We start from the raw sequence: 10,319 nt of genomic DNA, 5'->3' as shown, positions 1-10,319 counted from the left end.
TGTTTTCTGTTCTGTTTTAAACAGAAAATAAAAGGAGTGAAGCTCCTTTTCTTGTTTCAAAGTTGCTACCAGTGTATGCAGTAATTAGACAAAGACGAAACATTCAGTAGAACATTTTATTGCCTAGTTGACAACATTGCTTGAATGCTGGTGGTTCTATCTCTTTGACACTACAGTTTTCTAATATGTGTTAATGCTACGTGAAAAAAATGCCCTGATTCCTAGTGCCAAAGGTTCGACTTGATGTATATACCTGAAAACCCATGCATTTGTGCTCTTTTTTTTTTTTTTATGGTGCTTGAAGTAAAACAGCCCATCCTCTGCAAGTCCATCTATGTTGTTCCTTAGGCATTCTATCTTTGCTCAAAATGTTAAAGGATGGTGATTTGTTTCATGGTTTTTGTATTTGAGTCTAATGCACATTCTAACATGATAGAGGCAATGCATTATTGTGTAGCCACGGTTTTCTGGAGAAGTTGATATTTTAGGAATTGTATTTCAGATCTTAAATAAAATTTGTTTCTAAATTTCAAAGCAAAAAAAAAAAAGAAAAGAAAAATCTTTCATAATTTTGCAGATCATTTGGTGTTCAGTGTTATGGAAGAAAAAGGTCCTTTCAGAAGAAAAGCAAAGGGGTTAATGGTTTTGTTGTTTTGTTTTGTTTTGTTTTTAATGAACTAACAAGATGAGGGTTGAAAAATATTCCTTGGCATTGGCCAGTGATATGAAGACTTTGTTGATATTAGGGAGAGCTCCATACATTACCTTTAAGTAGAGTTGTAACAGAGGGAGCAAAAGGGATAACTCGATGCCTAGAGATTTCATAAGAGATGTTGTCGCAGAAAGGGAACCCACAGGCATCTGAGCCTACAGCAATATAAGCTGGGTGGGTCCTATTCTGAAAGCCCAGATATCAGGGCTCCCCAGACAGAACTGCTGCCACTATTGCTTTGAGGAGGGAAAGGGGAGACTAGAGGCTCACATGTACCTCTGGGAAGGTCCACACAACCCCAGTCCTGGCTATGGTGGAGCCTGAGACACTCCCTATAGCTTCTTGCCTATGTTGGGTGGCTGAGGTGGGTCCTATCCTCTCTGGACACAGGCTAATGGTGCCCTTTTGCTACACTGATGCTGGACTGTGCCCCACACTCAGGCCAAGATTGGGCCAAGATTGGGCTGAGAAGATTACAGCTGCTGCCTGACCAGGAAGGGACAGAGGAACTAGGCTTTCTTTTTTTTTTCTTTTTTTTTCTTAAGTCACTTGTATATAGATCATAAATACACTTATGCCATTATGGGATTCAATGTGTTGATTATTTGTACAAATTAGAGTGCTTACATCCTATTAAACAACATAGCCTTCACCTCATTTACCCAATTACAAGATTAAGACATTTGTGTTCTACCCCTATAGATCCAAGTTGTACTTGCAATATCCTCCGTAGGTGTGGTCCCCCTACTAGCCCTCCCTCACAAGACCCACCCCCTCCCTTACCCTCTCCCTCCCCTTTTCTCCTTCATCCTAGGCTATAGTTGTGCTTCATTTTTCATATGCAATTGTGAGTGATTGGAAATTGGTTTCACAGTAGTACTGAGTACATTGGACATTTTTTTTCCATTCCTAAGATACTTTACTAAGAAGAATATTTTCCAGCTCCATCCATGTAAACATAAAAGAAGTAAAGTCTTTATTTTTTAATGCTGCATAATATTCCATGGTACACATATTATACCACAATTTATTAATCCATTCATGGGTCGATGGGCACTTGGGCTTCTTTCATGACTTGGCAATTATGAATTGAGCTGCAATGAACAATCTGGTGCAAATAGCTTTACTACCTGGCTTCTCAATACTCTCAATTAATGTGAATGGCTTAATATGTCCTCTAAAGAGGCATAGGTTAGATGACTGGATACAAAAACTCAGGCCTGACATCTGCTGCATTCAAGAATCTCACCTTACCTTAAAAGATAAACATACACTCAGGGTGAAGGGATGGTTATTAATATTTCAGGCAAATGGAAATCAGAAAAAAGCAGGTGTTGCAATTTTATTTGCAGATACAATAGGCTTTAAACCAACCAATGTAAGGAAGGATAAGGATGCTGACTTCATATTTGTTAAGGGCAATACTCAATATGATGAGATTTCAATTGTCAACATTTATGCATCCAACCATAATGGGCCTCAATTTATAAGAGAGACTCTAACATACATGAGCAACTTGATTTCCTCCAGCACCATAATTGTTGGAGATTTTAACACTCCTTTGGCAGTGTTGGATAGATCCTCCAAAAAAAGCTAAGCAAAGAAATTTTAGACTTAAACTTAACCATTCAACATTTGCATCTATAGAACATTTCATCCTAACAAAACTGAATATACATTCTTCTCATCCTCCAAAATTGATCACATCTTAGGTCACAAGTCTAACCTCAGCAAATTTAAAAGAAAAGAAATCATTCCTTGTATTTTCTCAGACCATCATGGAATAAAAGTTGAACCCAGTAACAACAGGAATCTGCATACACATACAAAAACATGGAAACTAACCTCATGCTGAATAATAGCTGGGTCAGAGATGAGATTAAGAAGGAAATTACCAAATTTTTGGAACAAAACAACAATGAAGACATGAACTATCAGAACCTCTGGGATACTGCAAAGGCAGTCCTAAGAAAGAAATTTATAATGTTGCAAGCCGTCCTCAAGAGAGGAAGTCAACAACTTAATGGAACCAGGTTTTCTGAGCTGTACTTAAGACAGTTCCAATTGCTCTGAAATGGGCTATGATGAGGCTGAGCTGTGACCAGACCACACTCCCCATGCTGCCCACCTAAATAGGGTCCGGCCCTCTCTGTCTGCAGGCCCACAGCCAGTCAGATTCTGAGAGTCTAATGCCAAAAGATCAAAGAGAAGTGAATTCTTCTTAACTCATTCTATGAGGCAAGATTACCCTGATACCAAAACCAGACAAAAACACAACCAAAAAAAAAAAAAAAAGGAGAAGAAGAAGAAGAAAATTACAGATCAATATCCCTGATGACACAAAAATACTCAACAAAATACTAGCAAATCAAATCCAACAGCACATCAAAAAGATCAAGATATCAAGTGGGTTTTATACCAGAGATGCAAGGATGGTTCAACATATGAAAATTAATAAATGTGATATATCACATAAACATATTAAGGACAAAAACATATGATAATGTCAATACACACACAAAAAAGTATTCAATACAAATAAGCATATCTGATAATTCATTAGGTGTAAAAAGTAAAGTGAAATTTGGACAGCACCTGTGGCTCAAAGAGTAGGGCACTGGCCCCACATACTGGGGGCAGTGAATTCAAACCCAGCCCCAGCCAAAACTGCAAAAAAAAAAAAGTAAATGCATTAATGAATAGTGATTACAGTAAGAAATATTTTCTACAAATTATTTTTTCTTTTGATCAAAAATACACCTGTACATGAATTGGCCACATTGGGTATACAAAAGCTGAGTTTCTGAGGCCACAGGAAAATACTGATATCATCAATTTATCAATTATTACATGACTACCAAAACCTGAGTTTTAAAGAAATCATATATGACTCATCACCTTCTAGATATGTACAATAAAAACAAGGAAAAATAAAATTTAGCATTCCTTCATGATGAATATCCTCAACAAACTAAGCATAAAAAGAATATACCTCAAAATAGTAAAGTCCAAATACAAAAAACCACACACCCAACATCATACTTAATCTGGAAAAGTTGAAAGCCTTTTCTCTAAGTACGAGAGCAAGACAAAGATGTTCACTTTCACCATGGTTATTTAACATTGTACTTGAAGTCCTTACCTGAACAATCAGACAGGAAAAAAGAAATAAAAGGCAACCAAATAATCCTTGTTCACTGATGATATAATCTAGAAAACCCTAAAGACTCCATCAAAAAACTCTTAGGTTTGATAAATGAATTCAGTAACATTTCAGGATACAAAGTCAACATGCAGAAGTCAGCAGCATTTCTGTACACTAAATACAATCTAGCTGAGAACCAGAACAATAAGGTAATCCCATTTACAATAACTTTAAAAAAGAAAAAAAATAGGACAATAGTTAACCAAGGATATAAAAGATATCTACAAGAAAAAACTACAAAACACTCATGAAAGAAATTATTGATAACTTACATAAAATACTGTAGCATGTTCGTGGTGGAAAAATTAATATTATTAAAATGGTCATACTGCCCAAAGCAAACTACAGGTTCAGTGAAATCTGTATCAAAATACCAATATTACTTTTCACAGATTCACAAAAAAAAACAATTCTAATGTCCATATGTAACTAAGAAAGAGTCCAAATAGCCAAAGCAATCTTTAGCAAAAAGGAACAAAGTTGGTGGCATAACAATTGTGATTTTAAATTATACACCAAGACTACAGTAACCAAAACAGTATGATATAAAAATAGACATACAGGCCAGGGATGGTCACTCTTACCTATGATTGCAGAACTTTGGAAGGCCAAGATGGGAGAATTACTTGAGACCAAGATTTCAAGACCCACCTGTGTGACACAGAAACACTCTATCTCTAAAAAAATAAATAAATAAATAAATATTAACCAAGTGTGGTGGCATGTGCCAGAAGTTTCAACTATTCAGGAGGCTGAGACGGGAGATCACTTGAACTCAGGAGTTCAAGTTAATCTATGATCATGCCACATACACTCTAACCTAAGACCTCATCTCTTAAAAAAGAAAGAAAAATAGACACTTAGATAAGTGAAACAGAATAGATAACCTAGAAATAAAGCTACATACTTACAGCCAAGTGATCTTTGACAAAGTTCACAAGAAAACTGGAGAAAAGACAGGCTTCTCAATAAGTGGTGCTGGGAAAATGGGGTTGCCATGTGCAGAAGGATGAAACTGGACCCCTATCTCTCACTGTATACAGAAATCAGCTCAAGATGGATTGCAGACATGAATTTAAGACCTGAAACTATAAAAACACTATAAATTTTTCCTAAGGAAATTTCTTTTGGAAATTGGCCTAGGCAAAAAATTCATAACTAAAACCTCAAAAGCATAGGCAGCAAAAAATAAAAGTAAACAAATAGATCTTAATTTAAAAAAAAGCTTCTGCGCAGCAAAAGACATAAGCAACACAGTGAACAGACAACCTGCGGAATGGGAGAAAATATTTGCAAACTATACATCTGACAGGGGAACTAATATTCAGAATTCAAAAAGCTCAGTCACAGCAACAACAACAACAAAAAATAGCCCCATTAAAAAGTGGACTAAACACATGAATAGACATTTTTCAGAAAAAGACAAATGACCAAGAAGCATATGAAAAAATGCTCAATATTGCTATCATCAAAGAAATGCAAATTAAAACCATAATTATAGGCTGAGCACCCATAGCACAGTGGTTAACGGCACCAGCCACATACACCAAAGTTGGCAGGTTCAAACCCGGCCCAGGCCAGCTAACCAACAATGAGAAATGCAACAGAAAAATAGATGGATGTTATGGAGGGTGCCTGTAGTCCCAGCTACTAGGGAGGCTGAGGCAAGAGAATCACTTAAGCCCAGGAGTTTGAGGTTGCTATGAGCTGTGACTCCATGGCACTCTACCAAGGATGACATAGTGAGACTCTGCCTCAAAATAAATAAATAAATAAATAAAACCACAATCATATATTATTGCCTACCAATAAATATGGCTTTTTCAAAAAAGACACACACACAAATAACATGTTGATGAGGATATATAGAAAAGCTAACATTTGTGCACTGTTGGTGTGAATGTAAATGAGTGTAAACTCTATGGAAAACAGTATGGAGATTTCCTAAAGAGCTAAAAATGGAAGCACCATAAAATCCAACGATTCTACTATTGGATATCTACCCCAAAGAAAAAAATCAATATATAAAAATATATCATCACTCGTATGTTTTTCACAGCACTATTTGTGATAGCAAAGAAATCAACCTAAGTGTCCATCAGTGGAGGACTAAAGAAAACATTGTCTATATACACAATGAAATATGATTCAGCTGTAAAAAGGATAAAATCATTGTAGCAAAATTGCACTTGTTCACCATGAACATATGTAAATGAAGACAAATAGAGAGACTATAATAAATAAATAGGTGGAAATATAGAGTCAGAAATAATCCAGGTGGAGTGGGTTAAAGAATGATTTTGCCTGTCTGAGCAAGAGTTAGACCCTGTCTCTACAAAAGAGAATGATTTGCTGGGCGTGGTGGCACTCCTGTAGTCCTAGCTGCTTGGAAGGCTGAAGCAGGAGGATCACTTCAGCCCAGGAGTTTAAGGCTACAGTGAGCTATGATGATGTCACTGTGCTCAAGCCCTGGTGACAGAGGAAGACCCTGACTCAAGGAAAATAAATAAATAAAAGAATGAGTATTGAAGAAATAGAGGTGACAAATACAAACCAACTGTAAAGTTTATCAGGAACCTGAAGGACAGAGGTAAAACATAACCTCAATGATTATGAAGTATGGAGAGTTTTTAAAAGTCTTTAATGGAAGATATGAGAGTTTTTTTTATTTCAAAGAGATTATATTTATTGCAGGCATTTGAAGAAAAAGGAAAGGTTTGGTCCATAATTTTCAGGATTCAGTATGTACACTAAATCAGTGAAAAACTGCAACATGTTGTATCCCCAATATGTAGAATACATGGGTCCACAGATAGAGTTGGAACAAAGGTGGCACTGCCCAAGATCACCCTCAGGGAGGCACTTGGGGAGTTTGTGCTCCTGGAGACCACAACTCTGACTTCTGCAGAAAAAGACAAATGGCCAAGAAACATGGCCTACAGAGATACCAGGTCTGAGCTATCCTGAGCAGTGCATTGCTAGGAACCATCTGAATGGGTGAGCTTTCAAATCTAAATTCTGAATCTGAAGTTGAAAGTCACTTCACAGTTCTTCTGGACAGCAGGACAGCAAAGGGAGAGTATGAGTGAACTGTCAGGTTCCCAGGATATAGTTCACCTCAATCTCAGTCTCTTTCCTTGATGGAAAGATAAAGGAGAGAAAATAGCTCAAAGAAATGTTTTCATTATTAAATAAATTCATACATGTAAAGCAACAACACAGTCCTGATATTGTGAACACTGAAATGATTTTCATTTCATTTCCTAGATGGGGAAAATAACAAAGTTAAAACTAAGGTGAGGAATATCTACTGTTCAAAAAGATTTTTTTTTATTTCAGGTAATATGATTAGGTTACATTTAGGTTACATTGTCAGCATTGTTAGAAAAAGTCCCAGTAGTATTTGAGTCTTTCACTCAGAAGGTATGTCATATACCCCTACATTGTATTCATTAGGTGGGGACTTACTGAGCCCCTTCTCCTTTTCCCCTTTCCCTCTTCTTGAATGTAAATTTTGAAGTGGTTATGTCAACACTTGATGTGAAAAGTGCCATAAACACTGAAGGAGAAATCTAAGAATGATTGTAAGAAAACTGACCAAAGATGGAACTATTTTCTTCTTTCCTTTTTCTTTCTACCTCTTGCCTTTTTTTTCTTCCCTTCCTTCCTTCCTCCCTCCCTGCCTCCCTCCCTCCCTTCCTTCCTTCCTTCCTTTCTCTTTCTTGCTTTCTTCTTTTCTTTCTTTTTTTCTTCTTTTTTTTTTCTTCCACAGAGTCCTGCTCTGTCACCCAGCCTAATGTGCACTGGCATCATTACAGCTTGCTGAAACCTCAAACTCCTGGGCTCAGGCTCTCTTCCTACCTCATCCTCCAGAGTAGCTGGAACTACAGGCATGCATCATACCCAGCTAATTTTTTTATTTTTTGTAGAGATGAGATCTCACTCTTGCCCAGGCTGGTCTTGAACTCCTGAGCTCAAATGATACTCACCCTTTGGCCTCCTAAATGCTGGGATTACAGGCATGAGTCACTGAGCCTGGCCTAAAGATAGAAGTTTCTAGACAGCATATAGTGAAGAAAAATCAAAAAGGAATTGAATAGGGAGTTTTGAATAAAAGTAAGATTAAAACAGGTAAAAGGGAAACACAAGTGTTTTGATAATAAAATGCATGAAACATGTCTTGGGGGAAGGAAAAGAGGATGTTTAAATTCACAACATTTGCCTTAGGGCTCATGTTATCCACTGAGTTCTGAACCAGTGATCTGTGTGTCACAGGCAAGAGGCTGCTCTGCTGAGGAGTCTTCCCAGGGCCCCCTTCACATCCCTGTTTCTCAGGCTGTAGATGAAGGGGTTCAGCATAGGGGTGACCACCGTGTACATCACTGATGCAATGGAGCTTCTCTGGGAAGAATGGGCCACAGCAGAACTGGGGTAGACCCCAAGTGCTGTTCCATAGAACAAGCAGACTACACAGAGGCGAGACCTACAGGTGGAAAATGCTTTACATTTGTCTGATGTGGATGACATCCTCATTAAGGAGGAGACAATCTTAGAATAAGAGAAGAGGATCCCTATGATGGGGAACACACATAGCAATGGAGTCGTGACATACAAGTAGATGTTATTGATGAGGGTATCAGAATGGGCCACCCTGAGTAGCTGAGCCAGTTCACAGAAGAAATGTGGGATTTCAGTGCCTATGGAGAAGGTCAGCCTCATGATCAGTAGAACATGAACCAAGGCAACCAGGGAGATATGATCCAAGACATTAGAACCAGGAGCCCACAGAGGCATGGGTTCATGATGACCATGTAGTGCAGGGGGTGACAGATGGCCACAAATCAGTCATAGGCCATCACAGTCAGAAGAAAATTATCAAGACCACCAAACATCATGAAAAAATACAACTGGGTGAGGCATCCTAGGTAGGAGATGTCTTTGCTGTGTGTCTGAATGTTCACCAGCATCTTTGGAACCATGGTGGAGGTGAGACAGATGTCAACAAAGGACAGGGTGGAGAGGAAGAAGTACATGGGGGTGTGCAGGTGGTAGTCAGAGCAGATGGCCAGGAGGATGAGCAGGTTCCCGAGTACTGTGACCAGGTACATGGACAGGAACAACCCCAGGAAGACGAGCTGCAGTTCAGGATCTTCTGAGAGACCCAAGAGGAGAAACTGATAATTCTATGTGGTTTTCTGCTTCCATGTAGCTGGTGTGTCTGCTGGGGAAGGAGGCAAAAGTATCATTCAACAAACAGCCAACTGACAACTCATCTCATAATAATTTTATGTCATGTCCCTCCCATCTATAGAGTCCCTTTAAAGACTGATTAAGTCAACCAACTAGTACTTATGTTAAATGCATTTTATTATTCAGACTTCTTTTAATTTAGCTGAAATATTTGCCTTTGTATCATTTACTCAATAAATATTTCTTTGATACAAGCCTTCCAAAATAATAGAAGACATTTTGTGTCTTCTTCTTGGTAATCCCCACACTTCCTTTATTCTAACAGCTCTATAGATGTGATTAAGACATGGATTTAGCACCTACAGTGTGAAAGGGACATACACATGTTTTGGGACATACCCAAACAGCCTTTATTCTGCGATCAAATGCTTCTAGTGACATGATGGTTAACTCTCAGTTCCTTATTTGTTTCTTTCTAAAAGTGAATATTACTATTACCTTCTTTGTGAGATTTAAAAATATGTTTCCATATAGTAGTATCTCAATAAATGACAGCTTCTGTTGTTATTATTAGTATTGTGTGGATTTTATGCAATTATTTTTGACACATAACTCTCCCAAAGTACAGTATAGATCTGTTGATTTAGAAAATGCATTCTTTTTATTTTATTTTTAAAAAATAAAATGGGATGTATTGTATTAAAACCAGCAGGGTTAATTTGCAAAATACATAATTGATACATTTGATTAAAAATGTCCAAAGTTGGCTCATGCTTGTAATCCTAGCACTTTGGGAGGCCAAGGTGGGAAGAAGGCTTCAGCCCAGGAGTTTAAGATCACCCTGGGAAACACAGAAGGATCCTGTCTCTATAAAAAAAATAAAAAATAAATAAAAATTGGACAGGCTTGGTGCAGTCTCAGCTTAGTCTCAGCTACTTGGGAGGCTGAGGTGGGAAGATCACTTGAGTCCAGAAGTTGCGGTTGCAGTGAACTATTATTATGCCAATGTACTCCAGGCTAAGCTACAGAGAAAACAAAAAATGTTTTTTTTTTTTAGTGTTTTCATATACATTTTGAAATACTTTCATCAAGCTGGTTCACATAAATTTCATGTCATTTGTATAGTCATTGTGTCAAAACATTTACATTCTAGTTCTAGAAAAGATCACTTGTACCCTTGTTAGACAGAAACATAGGTGATCTTTCAGGCTA

The 10,319-nt window shown here is 37.6% G+C and overlaps 1 pseudogene; it reads right to left on the bottom strand.

Annotated features, from left to right (window-relative positions):
- Positions 1-8,186: 8,186 nt before the first annotated feature.
- Positions 8,187-9,122, bottom strand: LOC100965637 (annotated as a pseudogene).
- Between the last annotated feature and the right edge of the window lie 1,197 nt (positions 9,123-10,319).

The sequence above is a fragment of the Otolemur garnettii genome, unplaced genomic scaffold (genome assembly GCF_000181295.1).
Source record: "Otolemur garnettii isolate 467f Iridium unplaced genomic scaffold, OtoGar3 scaffold00071, whole genome shotgun sequence".
Taxonomy (NCBI): Eukaryota; Metazoa; Chordata; class Mammalia; order Primates; family Galagidae; genus Otolemur; species Otolemur garnettii.
This window is presented reverse-complemented; position numbering and strand designations above follow the sequence as displayed.